Raw genomic sequence first — 18,202 nt, forward strand, 5'->3', positions numbered from 1 at the left:
GGAAAGGGGCCTGGGAGATCCACTCAAATTAAGAACAAAGAACAAAGAAAAGTACAGCACAGGAACAGGCCCTTCGGCCCTCCAAGCCTGCGCTGACCATGCTGCTCGTCTGAACTACAATCTTCTACACTTCCTGGGTCCGTATCCCTCTATTCCCATCCTATTCATGTATTTGTCAAGATGCCCCTTAAGTGTCACTATCGTCCCTGCTTCCACCACCTCCTCCGGTAGCGAGTTCCAGGCACCCACTACCCTCTGCATAAAAAAACTTGCCTCGTACATCTACTCTAAACCTTGCCCCTCTCACTTTAAACCTATGCCCCCTAGTAATTGACCCCTCTACCCCGGGGAAAAGCCTCTGACTGTCCACTCTGTCTATGCCCCTCATAATTTTGTAGACCTCTATCAGGTCGCCCCTCATCCTCCGTCGTTCCAGTGAGAACAAACCGAGTTTATTCAACCGCTCCTCATAACTAATGCCCTCCATACCAGGCAACATCCTGGTAAATCTCATCTGCACCCTCTCTAAAGCCTCCACATCCTTCTGGTAGTGTGGCGACCAGAATTGAACACTATACTCCAAGTGTGGCCTAACTAAGGTCCTATACAGCTGCAACATGACTTGCCAATTCTTATACTCAATGCCCCGGCCAATGAAGGCCGGCATGCCTTACATCAGGAATGGAAATTAAAGCCAAAAACATTTCATTGAAATAGGGAATGTTAAAAGGAACCCAACAAAATAAAGGGTGAAGAGAGGATAAACAATAAAATATTGCCTTTCCTGATTACACATTGGTGAAAAAAGGCAATATGATTACAGGAAGAATTATTTTTTAATCTGTAATACTTCACACAAGTGACAATTGAGGAGGGGATTAGAAAATCATTTAAACAGAAACTGAGTAAATATTGAAAAAGCAGGAATATAAAAGGACGCAGGGAAAGAGTAGGAGAGTGTATAGCTCCCGTGCTCTAGGCACAAAGATGATGGGCTGAATGGCCTTATTTTACTTGCACCACCATTAAAGCATAAATCCACAAACTTACATAACCTAAAATATCACAGAAGTATTATTCCGGCCAATCATACCCCATCAATCCTGCTTTGTCAAGGTTAGAATTCCAATTTAAACTCCACAGACAATTCCCGAAACCAGGGCTGCTTGCCTGCCTTAACCCCAATACGATTATTCACATCTGTGTTGAATTAAGTAACCAAGTAAGTCTCATTGTTGCTTCTGAAAGCTGGCTCAGGATTTAAGCAGTCAATGTTTGTTTGACCATGAGAATAAAGAAGTGTTTGATTTGGAGCACTGCGCATCACTCGGGTTCAAGTGCAGTTCAAGTATCTCCGCGTCTTACCAAATCCATGTGAAGTTAGACCTTGGAGACGTATGAGTCCGGAAACTTTTCCTCTGATTTCCGCACTGAGATTACAGCGGTGATAGGAGGACAACGCTCCACCTTTCTATAGCCTTCAGTTCCTCACATGTCTCTGGAAAACATGTCAAAGGCTCTCACACAAATATGCCGTTGCTGTTGCATTCCTGTCAGAGGGTAAGGGGTTAACATCGTCCCTTCAATGTGCCTCAGGTGGTTAAGTGGCAAGCCTTAACAAGCAAAACACCTCACAATTGGACACACTTTATTGTACAAGGTATGAAGCTCATTCCTACCGTCCAAAATATTCTGATGAACTTTGTGATTTAATTGCTCCGTCCTTGGTTTAGTGCATGGGTGTGTGTGTGTTGGTGTGGGTGGGTGTGTGTGTAGGTGTGGGTGGGTGTGTAGGTGTGGGTCTGTTTGTGGGGTACTGGTGTGGGCGTGTGTGTGTTTTGGTATTGGGGTGGGTGGGTTGGTGGTGGAGGTAGCAGTGACTGTAAATCAACCTCGTATCCTCTTCCTGCTGGGGATTGCATGCATTGTGCATGCATTTTGAATGCTAAATAAGAACAGGACAGTGTTAACCTTCAGTCTGGTAATAATCCTGGTGGCTCTGTAAATGCAAGTTGTTTTCGTTGATGCCTCTCACAGTGCCAGGCTGGTTTAGCACAGGGCTAAATCGCTGGCTTTGAAAGCAGACCAAGGCAGGCCAGCAGCACGGTTCAATTCCCGTACCAGCCTCCCCGAACAGGCGCCAGAATGTGGCGACTAGGGGCTTTTCACAGTAACTTCATTTGAAGCCTACTTGTGACAATAAGCGATTTTCATTTCATTTCATTTCGAACGCTAACTTGCCAGCAGCGAATTCTGCATCAGAAAAGACCTGAAACAGGGTGTAATTTTTATCGTTGTTTAAACATTAATCGTGCCTATACCAGAAATATATTTTCGAAATCTCTGTTCACTCCTGATTTTGCTCCCTCTCCAGTCCAGGCCATGGCTTCCACCGATAGTTTCTGTGACATAGCGTTAGAATCCATCAGGCAGACCCTGGTTTAACTCCTCTTTCAATGTGTGTTTTATTGTTTCTAGGGTTGTTGGAGTTACCGGCTAGGCCATTATTTATTGCCCTTGAGAAGGTGGCGCTGAGCCACTTTCTTGAACCGCTGCAGTCTATGTGGTGTAGGTACATCCACAATGCTGTTAGGGAGGGAGTTCCAGGATTTTAATCCGGTGACAGGGAAAGAACGGCGATATATTTTGATTTGATTTGATTTACTATTGTCAACTGTATTAGTGTACAGTGAAAAATATTGTTTCTTGCATGCTGTACAAACAGTGCATACCGTACATAGGGAAGGAAGGGGACTGCAGAATATAATGTTACAGTTATAGCGAGGTGTAGAGAAAAGATCAACTTAATATGAGGTAGGTCCATTCAAAAGTCTGATGGCAGTCGGGAAGAAGCTGTTCTTGAGTCGGTTGGTACGTGACCTCAAACTTTGGTATCTTTTTCCTGACGGAAGAAGGTGGAAGAGAGTATGTCCGGGGTGCGTGGGGTCCTTAATTATGCTGGCTGCCTTTCCGAGGCAACGGGAATTGTAGACAGAGTCGATGGATGGGAGGCCGGTTTGCGTGATGGACTGGGCTACATTCACAACCTTTTGTAGTTTCCTGCGGTCTTGGGCAGAGCAGGCTCCATACCAAGCTGTGATACAACCAGAAAGAATGCTTTCTATGGGGCATCTGTAGAAGTTGGTGAGGGTCGTAGCTGACATGCCAAATTTCCTTAGTCTTCTGAGAAAGTAGAGTTGTTGGTGGGCTTTCTTAACTATAGTGTCGGCATGGGGGGACCAGGACAGGCTGTTGGTGATCTGGACACCTAAAAACCTGAAGCTCTCGACCCTTTCTACTCCGTTCCCATTGATGTAGACAGGGGCATGTTCTCCACTACGCTTCCTGAAGTCAATGACAATCTCCTTCATTTTGTTGACATTGAGGGAGAGATTACTGTCGTCGCACCAGTTCACCAGATCAGGATTTCCAAATCAGGATAGTGAGTGACTTGGAGGGGAATAGCCAGTGTTCCCATATAGCTGCTGCCCTTGTCCTTCTAGGTGGCAGAGATCATGAGCTGGATTCTCCGGTTGCCGATGCCAAAATTGCATTCGGCGATCGGCCGGAGGATCACAGTTCCCGACCGAATCGGGAGCGGCGCCGCTTTCGCGATGCTCCGCCCCCTCCAAAGCGGCGTACTCGGAGGGTACACCGCGGGATGTATCGACGGCCTCAGGACATTGCCCGCTGCCCGCCCCCCGATGCTCCGTCCCCGACCGGCCGAGTTCTCAACGGCATCGATCACATGTGGTCTCATCCATCGGGAACTCAGCGTGGCGGCTGCGGACTCAGTTTAGCGCCACCACAGTCTGGGGAGGACCGATTCGCGGGCAGGGGGACTTTATTAGAGGCTGGGGGCACTGTGGGGGAATGGTACGGGGCGCGCGAGCCAGCCAAAGGGGGGCACTATCTCGCGGGCCAGGTCCCGTGAGCAGCCTCCGCCATGTAGCATGGCGCGCCCTCTGCAGGCCACCGCCGTGCGCACGCGCAGCCACGGATCCGGCAATTCTCCGGGCCGTATCGGCAACTAGAGCCGGGTGCTCTACACTGCCGGCATGCTAGCCCCCGGCAAAAGGGGGAATCGGTGGCCATTTTGCGCCATTTTTTCTGGCGTAAAACATATGCACTCATCCAGGCAAGTGGGGAGTTTCCATCACACTCGTGACTTGTGCCCTGTAGATGGTGGACAGGCTTTGGGGAGTCTGGAGGTGAGCTACTCGCCCCAGGATTCCCAACTCCTGATCTGGTCTTGTAGCCAGTGTTCGTTTAGAACCTTCATTCATGTTCTGTCCAGTGGTAAGACCCAGGATCTTGATGGTGGGGGATTCAGTGATCATAATGCTGTTGAATGTCATAGAACAAAGAACAAAGAACAAAGAAAAGTACAGCACAGGAACAGGCCCTTCGGCCCTCCAAGCCCGTGCCGACAATGCTGCCCGACTAAACTACAATCTTCTACACTTCCTGGGTCCATATCCCTCTATTCCCATCCTATTCATGTATTTTGTCAAGATGCCCCTTAAATGTCACTATCGTCCCTGCTTCCACCACCTCCTCCGGTAGCGAGTTCCAGGCACCCACTACCCTCTGCGTAAAAAACTTGCCTCGTACATCTACTCTAAACCTTGCCCCTCTCACCTTAAACCTATGCCCCCTAGTAATTGACCCCTCTACCCTGGGGAAAAGCCTCTGACTATCCACTCTGTCTATGCCCCTCATAATTTTGTAGACCTCTATCAGGTCGCCCCTCAACCTCCTTCGTTCCAGTGAGAACAAACCGAGTTTATTCAACCGCTCCTCATAGCTAATGCCCTCCATACCAGGCAAAATTCTGGTAAATCTCTTCTGCACCCTCCCTAAAGCCTCCACATCCTTCTGGTAGTGTGACAACCAGAATTGAACACTATACTCCAAGTGTGGCCTAATTAAGGTTCTATACAGCTGCAACATGACTTGCCAATTCTTATACTCAATGCCCCGGCCAATGAAGGCAAGCATGCCGTATGCCTTCTTGACTACCTTCTCCACCTGCATTGCTCCTTTCAGTGACCTGTGGACCTGTACTCCTAGATCTCTTTTACTTTCAATACTCAAGTCTGCCCAAGTCTCCAAACAATCTAAATCCTGCTGTATCCTCTGACAGTCCTCATCGCTATCCGCAATTCCACCAACCTTTGTGTCGTCTGCAAACTTACTAATCAGACCAGTTACATTTTCCTCCAAATCATTTATATGTACTACAAACAGCAAAAGTCCCAGCACTGATCCCTGTGGAACACCACTGGTCACAGCCCTCCAATTAGAAAAGCATCCTTCCATTGCTACTCTCTGCCTTCTATGACCTAGCCAGTTCTGTAGCCACCTTGCCAGCTCACCCCTGATCCCGTGTGACTTCACCTTTTGTACTAGTCTACCATGAGGGACCTTGTCAAAGGCCTTACTGAAGTCCATATAGACAACATCCACTGCCCTATCTGCGTCAATCATCTTTGTGACCTCCTCAAAAAATTCTATCAAGTTAGTGAGACACGACCTCCCCTTCACAAAACCATGCTGCCTCTCACCAATACGTCCATTTGCTTCCAAATGGGAGTAGATCCTGTCTCGAACAATTCTCTCCAGTAATTTCCCTACCACTGAAGTAAGGCTCACCGGCCTGTAGTTCCCTGGATTATCCTTGCTACCCTTCTTAAACAGAGGAACAACATTGGCTATTCTCCAGTCCTCCGGGACATCCCCTGAAGACAGTGAGGATCCAAAGATTTCTGTCAAGGCCTCAGCAATTTGCTCTCCAGCCTCCTTCAGTATTCTGGGGTAGATCCCATCAGGCCCTGGGGACTTATCGACCTTAATATTTTTTAAGACACCCAACACCTCGTCTTTTTGGATCTCAATGTGACCCAGGCGATCTACACACCCTTCTCCAGACTCAACATCTACCAATTTCTTCTCTTTGGTGAATACTGATGCAAAGTATTCATTTAGGACCTCGCCCATTTCCTCTGGCTCCACACATAGATTCCCTTGCCAACCCTTTCCCTGGCTACCCTCTTGCTTTTTATGTACGTGTAAAAAGCCTTGGGATTTTCCTTAACCCTATTTGCCAATGACTTTTCGTGACCCTTTCTAGCCCTCCTGATTCCTTGCTTAAGTTCCTTCCTACTTTCCTTATATTCCACGCAGGCTTCGTCTGTTCCCAGCCTTTTAGCCCTGACAAATGCCTCCTTTTTCTTTTTGATGAGGCCTACAATATCTCTCGTTATCCAAGGTTCCCGAAAATTGCCATATTTATCCTTCTTCCTCACAGGAACATGCCGGTCCTGAATTCCTTTCAACTGACATTTGAAAGCCTCCCACATGTCAGATGTTGATTTGCCCTCAAACATTGGCCCCCAATCTATGTTCTTCAGTTCCCGCCTAATATTGTTATAATTAGCCTTCCCCCAATTTAGCACATTCATCCTAGGGCCACTCTTGACCTTGTCCACCAGTACTTTAAAACTTACTGAATTGTGGTCACTGTTACCGAAATGCTCCCCTACTGAAACATCTTCCACCTGGCCGGGCTCATTCCCCAATACCAGGTCCAGTACCGCCCCTTCCCTAGTTGGACTGTCTACATATTGTTTTAAGAAGCCCTCCTGGATGCTCCTTACAAACTCCGCCCCGTCTAAGCCCCTGGCACTAAGTGAGTCCCAGTCAATATTGGGGAAGTTGAAGTCTCCCATCACCACAACCCTGTTGTTTTTACTCTTTTCCAAAATCTGTCTACCTATCTGCTCCTCTATCTCCCGCTGGCTGTTTGGAGTCCTGTAGTAAACCCCCAACATTGTGACTGCACCCTTTTTATTCCTGATCTCTACCCATATAGCCTCACTGCCCTCTGAGGTGTCCTCCTGCAGTACAGCTGTGATATTCTCCCTAACCAGTAGCGCAACTCCGCCTCCCCTTTTACATCACCCTCTATCCCGCCTGAAACATCTAAATCCTGGAACGTTTAGCTGCCAATCCTGCCCTTCCCTCAACCAGGTCTCTGTAATGGCAACAACATCATAGTTCCAAGTACTAATCCAAGCTCTAAGTTCATCTGCCTTACCCGTAATACTTCTTGCATTAAAACATATGCACTTCAGGCCACCAGACCCGCTGTATTCAGCAACTTCTCCCTGTCTGCTCTGCCTCAGAGCCACACTGTCCCTATTCCCTAGTTCTCCCTCAATGCTCTCACCTTCTGACCTATTGCTCCCGTGCCCACCCCCTGCCATACTAGTTTAAACCCTCCCGTGTGACACTAGCAAACCTCGTGGCCAGGATATTTATGCCTCTCCGGTTTAGATGCAACCCGTCCTTCTTATATAGGTCACACCTGCCCCGGAAGAGCTCCCAGTGGTCCAGATAACGGAAACCCTCCCTCCTACACCAGTTGTTTAGCCACGTGTTTAGCTGCTCTATCTTCCTATCATGGGGAGATGGTTTGGATTCAGTCTTGATTTCTCCTCTGCAAAGCACTTTCGGATGTCTGTGTTCAAGGATCCCCGTGAATATGTTGATGTTGTATGGGCCAAATATATCAAAAGATAGTGAGGGAAACAAGCAGCGACTCTGTTGCCAGAAGACCTCTTTACCCTTGAGTACCCTGCACTGGTTACAAAAAGCACTTTCTCCCAAGCTTAGCAGGGAAGATTGCAACATCTCATTGTTTCAAAATGAGAGAGAGAAATGTGTCAAGGACGTGAGTAGATGCACGCCTTTAATAACTGCATATTTTTACACACATGGTAAAGCATTCTATTAAAAGAATAAATGAAATACTAGTATTTATACAACACTCTTCATGTCCACTGGATGTTTCAAAGTGTGTTACAGCCAACTAGTACTTTTGAAATGTAGCAATTGTTGTAATGTAGGAGGCTAATTAGCACACAGATGATGAACAGATGATCTGCTTTTTTGTAACATTGATTGAAGGATAAATATTTCACAGGACAACATGGACAACTCACCTACTCTTCGAAATATTACCATGGGATCTTTTACATCTGCCCAAGACATCTTAGTTTAATGTTTCACCTGAAAGACAGCACCTCCGATAGTGTAGCCCTCCCACCGTACTGAACTCCGTCACAAAAGAACATGTACTCACATTGGGCCTGTTTCAGCGAAACAAAACAAGTGACAGCCATTCGCTGGTTCATTCCTCAGGACAATACCTTGACCAAGTTAAACTGCTGGCTTAAACTTTCAAACAATGCCTGGCAGTCAGCTGCCAGTCACCATTAACTGGTGCATTCTCCATGGCAACGTCTTTACCAAAGACAGAATCCATTTGCCAGCCAATCAGCACTCTCATCTCATACAGTACAAAAGAGTTGTTCCCCACTGACATTGGTTTTTATTTGCGATTGTTCTGACGAGCACAAGACAAATATACCCAGGATCTGTTCTACCAAACGACGAGAAGCAAACGAGCGAAATTGACTTCAAATAGTCATTCTCTCAATAATATCTCAACTACAAATAAGTGAATTCAACTGGGGCCGCTGTACTTATATTTGCCAAAAGAGATCTGCTCAGTATCAATGGTTCAATCATCATATCATCCCAAAGTACATGTAATGGCCTATTTCCTCTGGATAAGACAAAGATTGGAGCCTGTTCCAATTTTTAAAATTGGTGAGTTATTTCTTTTAAAATGTATTATGTGTGCAATATGAGGACTTTTGATGGAAGGGAAACAAGGAGGCTATTCAGCTCTACAAGTCTGCCTCATTCATTCTCATAGGACCATTGAATCCCTTCAGTCCAGAAGGAGGCCGTTGGCCCATCGGGTCTGCACCAACCCTCTGAAAGAGCACCCAATGCAGGCCCATCCTCCTGCCTATTCCCGTAACCCCGTCTAAGCTGCACATCTTTGCACACTGAGGGACAATTTAGCACGGCCAATCCACCTAACCTGCACATCTTTGGACTGTGGGAAGAAACCGGAGCGCCCGGAGGAAACCCACGCAGGCACGGGGAGAACGTGCAGACTCCGCACAGCCAGTGATCCAAGCCGGGAATCTGTGAGGCAGCAGTGATAACCACTGTGCTACCGTGCCGCCCCACTTGAACAACAATCTGATCTTTCCATATTCAGCATTGTCGGCACACACCAGATCAGGCAGTGTTGCTTAGGTTTGTTGCAATGTCACATCCTCCCAGTCTCCTAATACTCTCTCCTTTCATCTTAAGATGAAGGATTATTGTATAGTAGCAGTCTGACATGTCCCTTCCAAAAAACAGCCTTGTACGGTACACTAAGCCAACATAAAATACTAGTCCCTATCCAAATGCATTGTCATGATCAGCTGATGTTACGACTTGACAGTCAGGTCGGCACGATGGCACAGCGGTTAGCACTGTGCAGGCTAAGTGGATTGACCATGCTAAATAGTCCCCTAGGTGTGGTTATGGGGATAGCGTGGGCTTTGAGCCTAGGTAAGGTGCTCTTTCAGAGGGTCGGAGAGACTCGATGGGCCGAATGGCCTCCTTCTGCACTGTAAAGATTCCATGATCCCAGAGTGGAACCTGACTCAATAGATCCTAGCTGTTATTTTTTTGTTTAGAGACGTGGATGAACAGAGTCTCAGGACTGACGATGAACTTTTAACAAAATAGTAAAACAGTTGCTAAACAAGAAATGATCATCCATAATACAATACTACTTCACTGCAGCTACACCTTTACAGATTCATAAAGATAGCACAAGTTTCAAAATCCACCTTATACCCTAATATTCACAGTAAGTGCACAGCCCTGTCATGTGAGAGTATCTTTATGAAATGGGTGTTTATTAGTACCAGCCTCCCCGAACAGGCGCCGGAATGTGGCGACTAGGGGCTTTTCACAGTAACTTCATTGAAGCCTATTCGTGACAATAAGCGATTTTCATTTCATTCATGTCAGAGAGTGGGTGGAGCTGGGCTGTCTGTCAGCTTTTTACTTTTGTTTTAGGCTGTTTGCTGCAGGGTGTGTTTTAGTTTCGTTTTCAGTGTTGGAGCTGAAGCCAGACAGAGCAGGTGTACTGTTGATCTCTCTGCCATGAAAAGTCTATCTCTTGATCATTTGGTGAATTCAGAATTATAAATGTTTTCAGTAGTGACTTTAACCTGATGTGCTTCTGTTAAAGGTTAAGGGCACAATTCTCCCGTCGGGAGACTAAGTGCCGACGGCGGGGTGAAAACCGGAGTGTTTCACTCCGGCGTCGGAGGCCGCACCCAGCCCCCTATTCTCCCGCCCCCGGGGGGCTAGGAGTGGCGCCGCGTCATTTAAGCGTGCCGGGCCTTGGCGCTGCGTAAAAGCGGCACCGAGTAAATGACATCACCCACGCATGCGCGGTTGTCGCCTTCCCCGCGGCCGCCCCGCAGGAAGATGTCGCATGGATCTTGCGGGGTGGCGGAGGAAAGGAGGTCCTCCTTCAGAGAGGCCGGCCCGCCGATTGGTGGGCACCGATCGCGGGCCAGACCCCTTTTGAGGCCCCCCCCCGGTGCAGGAACCCCCCTCTCCCCCCCCCACAGGCCGCCCTCCCCCAGTATTCCCGCGCTGTTCCCGCCGGCAGCGACCAGGTGAGGACAGCGCCGGCGGGAACCTGTCGTGTTGGGCAGGCCGCTCGGCCCATCCGGGCCGGAGAATCGTCGCTCGCCCGTTACAAACGCCGAGCGGCGATTCTCCCAGCAGCCAGCCGTGATTCTCGCCCCACCGGTTTGGGGGGGGGGGGAAGAATCGCGTGCGGGTACCGGGGCGGTGTGGCGGGACTCACGCAGCGCCCCGGCGATTCTCCCACCCGTCGTGGGGGGTAGAAATCCGCCCTATGTTTTTTGTAAGTCTTCTGGATGTTAAAAGGACAGCGTAAGCATTACTTAGTGTTGTATTCTTTGGGGGTTGTATTCGAATTAATGGTTGCTAAGATGTTCACTGTTTGTTTTAAAAAGGTGAACTTGAGTTCACAGAATAAACATTGTTTTTCTTTAAAAACTACTTTTCCATTTCTGCTGTACCACACCTGTAGAGTGGGCCGTGTGCTCCCCATACCACAATCTAGTAAAAGTTGTGGGTCAGGTGAACTCCATGATACACTTTGTGGTTCTCTAAACTCTGGCTCATAACAGTCCATGTAAACCAATAAGCGAGATGGGGGTCAGACACAACACACTCTGAAACCAAGTGACAGACACCACCCAAACCAACTTCTGTGCGTTTCTCATCAAAACCCCCAGATGCTTGTCACACTGTACACAAACTACTGGAACTCTGGCTTTCACACAAGTGTTTCCAAACTCCACTCTTGAAGAAAACCCTTGGAATCCTCTTCCAAACAACACTTTCTCTCAGATGCCTTCACCAAGGATCCACATCCAGGATTTCAACCTCTCCTTTCAGTATTCCTCTGTCCTGGAACACCCTGTGCATTCAAGCTTCTATACAATCTCTCAGTACCCAACCACACCAACAGGACACCACTGCTTCTCAGGCTGTATTAAGATCTCCCCAACATTATGGTCATCACAGATGTCTGGCTTCTCGCTAGCCGAGATCTCCAGGTCTGTACCTTGCTGCCCTGTCTTTCACTGGGAGCCTCTCTCTCTCTCTGTCCCGAATTCACTGATCAGAGTCCGTTTTTCAGATTCCTGGAGCTCTCATTCCCTGGTTTCAGGGACTTACCATTTATTTAGATTCTGGGACATAGTTTCTGTCCCTCTAGATTGCCCCGTTCGGACTGGCAGTTTCTGTGGACAGCTTCTTGCCCCCGGGTTACCTGGTTCCAAAGTGAAACTCAAATGCTTCTGCTTTTCAGTGTGGGCGCCTGGTTGCTAGGCAGTACCTCAGTTTTTGTTAAACCCAGTAATTACTTTTATGTTGTAAAGCTTCCATTGAAATGCAGGCAAAGTTTAAAGTGAAACTAAACCTACAGACTGGTAGGCACCTTTGTTTAACATAAAGCTAAAATGAAGTTATTCCCTTTTCATACCAAATATAGAAATACAAATTAAGCTGACTTAAATAATGCAAATATAGATTACTGAAACTACCTCTGTTTCCTGACAGCATTGTGCTCATTCTTGGGCATCCCACTTTTGGAAGAATGTGAAGGCTTTGAAGAGAGGAGTAGGGTTACATTGAGAGACTCGAGGAACTGGCACCATTCTCCTCCGAGCAGAGAAGGTGAGGAGATTTAATAGAATGATTTAAGATCAAGAATCAAGAAAGTAGAGTTAATAAAGAAAGAGTGTTTCCAATGTCTGAGAGGTCATTAACAAGAGAGCAAGATTTAAGATGGTTGACTAAAGAGCCTGAGGTGACATGAGGAAATGTTTCTCTTACTCAATCACTGGTTAGGATTTGGAATTCTCTGCCTAATAGAGTGGTGGACACAGATTCAATGGAATCTTTCACAATGGAATTTGGGAAATACTTGAAGCAGGAAGAATTGTAGGGATGTGGGGGAAAGAGTGAGGGAGTAGGATTGACTGGATTGCTCTTTGAAAGAGCTGATACAAGCTTGATGGGCTGAATGGTTTCTTTGTGTGCTGTACCATTTTATACTTCCATGTTCTGGGTGAGAACGCGGGCTTGAGTATCAAACTGTGCCAAATTGGATGTGAATGTGTATCCACCGGAAACTTGTTTGAATTTGCTAAACGTGATGATATCCCTAATTTGAAAGGCTCGTGTTTGAGCCTGTGACATCACCCAGGCCAATCTGACTTCATTTAATAAAACATTCTAATTCATAGAACACACCGTGCAGAAGGAGGCCATTCGGCCCATCGAGTCTGCACCGACCCACTTAAGCCCTCACTTCCACCCTATCCCCATAACGCAATGGCCCCTCCTAACCTTTTTGGACACTAAGGGCAATTTAGCGTGGCCAACCCACCTAACCTGCACGTCTTTGGACTGTGGGAGGAAACCGGAGCACCCGGAGGAAACCCCCGCAGACACGGGGCGAACGTGCAGACTCCGCACAGACAGTGACGCAGCGGGGAATCGAACCTGGGACTCTGGCGCTGTGAAGCCACAGTGCTAGCCACATGTGCTACCGTGCTGTCTAAATTCATTGTGGTTTTGGATTCAATGTAAATCCCATTGATAGATTAAGAGCATCCTTGTGATGTTTAGCCATATTAAAGGCGCGATATAAATGTTGTTACTGAGAGTGTCTGCCTCGGGTTTAATGTCTTCTGTTAATCTCCGATAAGTGATTTGGGTGGAATTTGACCATATTGTTTCAAAGTTCCAGCCGCAGACTGGAAACCGGCATGTCGCTCTCCAGTTGCACATAGCAGACATCATTTCCGATCTTCAACCTTTTGAAAGAAAATCAATGAGTGAGTGTGGTTTACGCTGTCACTCTCGCAGGGTGGGGCCTGATGGAGCCGGTTCCCGGCTCCACAGAGACCGGGGCACCATCTATAAAGGACACCCCAATCAAATCAGAAATGTTAACCCACTTTCCCACCACCACCACGGAGGTATCAGGGCCTCCCCCCACCTCTGGACAATCAACAATGGCCTCTCCCCTCCACTCCCAGACAATCAAGCCCCATCCCCCCCCCGCCCACGAGGGCCAGGGTGGCACTGCCAGGGGGGTACTTCAGGTTTCTAACCTGGCAGTGCCAACCTGCGTCAGGGCAGTGCCCAGATATGTCTTTCTTTCCCGGGGGAGGGGGGGGGGGGGAGCTATACTTACCTTTCCCCTCTGCCTGAGGAATCCTCTCAACTGATTCACGTTATTAAAAAGCTGTTGTAAACATAGGTGTGAACATACTTAGTCGGGGGCTAATCGAGTGTTGGGGAAGTCCTTTAACAATATTAAAATTTATTGGAATTCATTAAAATGAGGTTCCCGCCCTTTGTGGGCAAGGACTTCGTGATGTCGCTGGTGAGGAAGCATTATCTCTGACGGCGATTATGGGCCGCCCCCGGCATCTAATCATCACTTTTCTGACAAATAACATATTTCCACATGCATATCTTGGCAGTGAATGAGGACAGGTTATTAAACTGGAAGACACATCACACTGGGGCCCACTGCCAACTTCAATACTCAACACATTCACACTTTCCAGCAAGACCTCTTGTGTTTCAGCCAGGCCTCTTGTGTTCCAGCCAGGCCTCTTGTGTTCCAGCAAGGCCTCTTGTGTTCCAGCCAGGCCTCTTGTATTTCAGCAAGGCCTCTTGTGTTCCAGCCAGGCCTCTTGTGTTCCAGCCAGGCCTCTTGTGTTCCAGCCAGGCCTCTTGTATTTCAGCAAGGCCTCTTGTGTTCCAGCCAGGCCTCTTGTGTTCCAGCCAGGCCTCTTGTATTTCAGCAAGGCCTCTTGTGTTCCAGCCAGGCCTCTTGTGTTCCAGCCAGGCCTCTTGTATTTCAGCAAGGCCTCTTGTGTTCCAGCCAGGCCTCTTGTGTTCCAGCCAGGCCTCTTGTGTTCCAGCCAGGCCTCTTGTGTTCCTCCAATTTTAGCCTCTTGTGGCTCTCTCAAAACCTTTGCCTCAACATTGGCAGCTACGCCTTCAAATCTTCAGGGTCTAAGTTTTGGAATCCCCTCCCTAACCCCCTCTTCCTCTCTATCTCTCTCCCCTTCTTTAAAGTGCTCCTTAAAACTTACCACTCTGATCAATCACGGGTCTTAATACCTGTTTATGAGGATCAGACTTGATTTTTCCCTGCCTATATGCTCCTGTGAAATGCCTTCAACTATGTCAAAGGGCCGTATAAATGCAAGTTGCTGTTGTCCCTCAGTGAAAATACACAAGTGCTGGTATCCTCCCCTGATCTTCATTAAATGATACCATCTAATACAGTGATGGGCAGCCTAGGCCGGTGAGTGGGCCGCATGAGTGACCCTCCTTCACCTCAGGGGGCCCCACGGTTGAAATTGGGCTTGTTCACTAACCATGACCCCCTGAATAAGGTTAAATACGTTTAATACACGCCAAATATTTTATAACGAGGTACAGAAAATGCTTAATCATTTAAATATTAATAGAACTCTCATCAACTTCAAATAGTAAAAACAAAAGAAATATTTACACTTTGGACGCAGAGGGAGTGCACGGCTGTCACAGTCTGTGTTGTGAGCAATCAGCTCGCTCCCCACCTCACTTTCGCTCGCTTTACGTGCAAATCACTTCAGTCACACGGGAAAAAAAAGTGCGTGGATGGAAATCAGCAGAATGTGGCAACCCTGCGTGGGGGTGGGGGGGTGGGGGGGCGGGGATAGGTCAACAAAATGTCTTGTGGGCCGCAGCACTCAGAACGCAGATGGGCCTCATGCGCCCCCCCCCCCCCCCCCCCTTACAGGCCGCAGGTTGTCCACCGCTGATCTAACAGGCCACTTTATTGCAACTAAAATGCGGCGATCGCAATGTCGAAGTTATGCAATCTGGTAATGTGGAACAGATGGTGTCACCAGTGCTGGGAAATGGGTCAAATGCTCTATTGTGCAGTTTGGACTGGCTTCAAGCTCAAATCAGATTAATTAACCAGCTTCCAAGAAAAATAAAACAGAAACAAATGCAGCCGCCATAACAGAATCAAAACAAAAAAATAGCCGACAGCAGGAACCATACAACAGGTCAGCCTGCATCAACGGCGGGAAGTCAGGAATTAGCGTTCCAGGCTGGACCATACTGGCCGAACCAGTTCTCAGGCAGAGTTCCGATCTGAAACCAACTTGTTTCTCCTCAGGCGCCAAGTGTCCGAATGTTTTCCCAGCAATCTCAGTCAGATATACAGCATGGACTGATTGGGCTGAATGGACTATTTCTGTGGTGTAGGTCATTTCGAAACCAGTTAACAGGGGCAGTCAATTCAGCCATAAAATAGTTTGAAGTTTAAGGCTGTTGACTCAACTGACTGGAGTCAACAGTGGTAACTGCTGGAGGGGTGGCAATTGAACATTCCTTCAAGGTGTCCTTGTTCACTGGGCTAATTACAGCATGCAGGTACTGTGGTATTCTCAGGTATTGCAGTACCCGAGAGGCTGTAGATCATTGGGTAAACCTAGGAGTTTACCATTGGCTGTTTGGTATGTAGCTCCGCCCTGACAGGCGGGGTATAAGAACTGGTGCCGTCCCAGCAGCCCTCATTCTGTACCGAAGCTGCTGGGGAAACAGATCTAGTCTATTAAAACAACCTTCAAACAACCGCGCAACCTCAAACGAACCATTGTTTGCAGCAAACTACCCAGTCTTCGGAACAGTGACCACGACACCACACAACCCTGTCATGGCAATCTCTGCAAGACGTGCCAAATCATCGACATGGATACCACTATTACACGTGAGAACACCGCCCACCAGGTACGCGGTACATACTCGTGCGACTCGGCCAACGTGGTCTACCTCATACGCTGCAGGAAAGGATGTCCCGAAGCGTGGTACATTGGCGAGACCATGCAGACGCTGCGACAACGAATGAACGGACATTGTGCGACAATCACCAGGCAGGAATGTTCCCTTCCAGTCGGGGAACACTTCAGCAGTCAAGGGCATTCAGCCTCTGATCTCCGGGTAAGCGTACTCCAAGGTGGCCTTCAGGACCCGCGACAACGCAGAATCGCCGAGCAGAAACTTATAGCCAAGTTCCGCACACATGAGTGCGGCCTCAACCGGGACCTGGGATTCATGTCGCATTACATTCATCCCCCACCATCTGGCCTGTGAAATCCCACCAACTGTCCTGGCTTGATGCAATTCACACCTCTTTAACCTGGGGTTACCCCATCTCTGGATCTGTAAAGATTTAATCACCTGCTAATGGTCGCATTCCTAGCATTGTTTGGCATCTTTGAATTTGTCTATATATGTGTTTCTGGAACAGACCTCTGCATTCACCTGAGGAAGGAGCAGCGCTCCGAAAGCTAGTGACATCGAAACAAACCTGTTGGACTTTAACCTGGTGTTGTAAGACTTCGTACTGTGCTCACCCCAGTCCAACGCCGGCATCTCCACATCGTAGTCTATTAAAGCCTTCAGTTATGATACAACCTCGTCTTGAATTTAATTGATCGTGCATCAGGTACAAGTCAAGACAGACCTGTAGCCTTTATTTATACCCTTTAATATTGTTAGGAGTCATTCATGGGAAGCAGGCATTATTGGTAAGATCGCATTTATTGCTATCCCCGATTGTCGTGAAGATTCCCCTTCCAGGAGGTTATGGAGGCTCGAATGAAGATGGCAAATATTTTCACCAATTCCAGATTCATGCAGTTTAAAAATTACTCCCTCAGATTGACCCTTTATTTACCATAAAGCTGTTTCGGTGAAGATGAGGGAGATGATGACCATGCTTACATATTCTGCTGGCTGTAAGGAATGCTCAGTTTTAGTCTGATTCTTCAATGGTTACGACAAAGGTTAGGTTGACAAAGTTGCCATCTTTCCTGATATCAAACACTGATATTGAGCCTGATTGCAAAGTCAGTTACTATATGAATGAAAAGATCAGCCTCTCAACAGGAGCTAATGGAATACGGCGATGAACTGCTCTGATTGGCCATGCTAAATTGTCCTTAGTGTCCAAAATTGCCCTTAGTGTTGGGTGGGGTTACTGGGTTATGGGGATAGGGTGGAGGTGTGGGCTTGGGTAGGGTGCTCTTTCCAAGAGCCGGTGCAGACTCGATGGGCCGAATGGCCTCCTTCTGCACTGTAAATTCTATGATTCTATGATGCATTATAATTTAATCCTAGATTCACATTGTTTATACAGAGCGGCACAGGAGCACAGTGGTTAAAACATAGAACATAGAACACAGAACGTACAGTGCAGAAGGAGGCCATTCGGCCCATCGAGTCTGCACCGACCCACTTAAGCCCTCACTTCCACCCTATCCCCGTAACCCAGTAACCCCACCTAACCTTTTTGGACACTAAGGGGCAATTTAGCATGGCCAATCCACCTAACCTGCACGTCTTTGGACTGTGGGAGGAAACTGGGGCACCCGGAGGAAACCCACGCAGACAGGGGGAGAACGTGCAGACTCCGCACAGGCAGTGACCCAAGCCGGGAATCGAACCTGGGACCCTGGCGCTGTGAAGCCACAGTGCTAGCCACTTGTGCCACCGTGCTGCCCAGCGCCAGGCTATGTATTTCCTTTTCACGTACCAAATGATCTGTTTGAGCTGCTCGCAGAATAATACTTTCCAGTGTACCTCAGTA

The 18,202-nt window shown here is 47.8% G+C and overlaps 1 long non-coding RNA gene across 2 annotated transcripts in view; it reads left to right on the top strand.

The window, feature by feature from the left end:
• Nucleotides 1–1,442: 1,442 nt before the first annotated feature.
• Nucleotides 1,443–18,202, top strand: part of LOC140425689 (uncharacterized) — a 72,212-nt gene continuing 55,452 nt past the window's right edge. For both annotated transcript variants that reach the window (XR_011947919.1, XR_011947920.1), the window contains exons 1-2: nt 1,443–1,660; nt 12,088–12,204. This is a non-coding gene — a long non-coding RNA (uncharacterized lncRNA). The remainder of the gene's footprint in view (nt 1,661–12,087; nt 12,205–18,202) is intronic.

The sequence above is a fragment of the Scyliorhinus torazame genome, chromosome 6 (genome assembly GCF_047496885.1).
Source record: "Scyliorhinus torazame isolate Kashiwa2021f chromosome 6, sScyTor2.1, whole genome shotgun sequence".
NCBI lineage: Eukaryota > Metazoa > Chordata > Chondrichthyes > Carcharhiniformes > Scyliorhinidae > Scyliorhinus > Scyliorhinus torazame.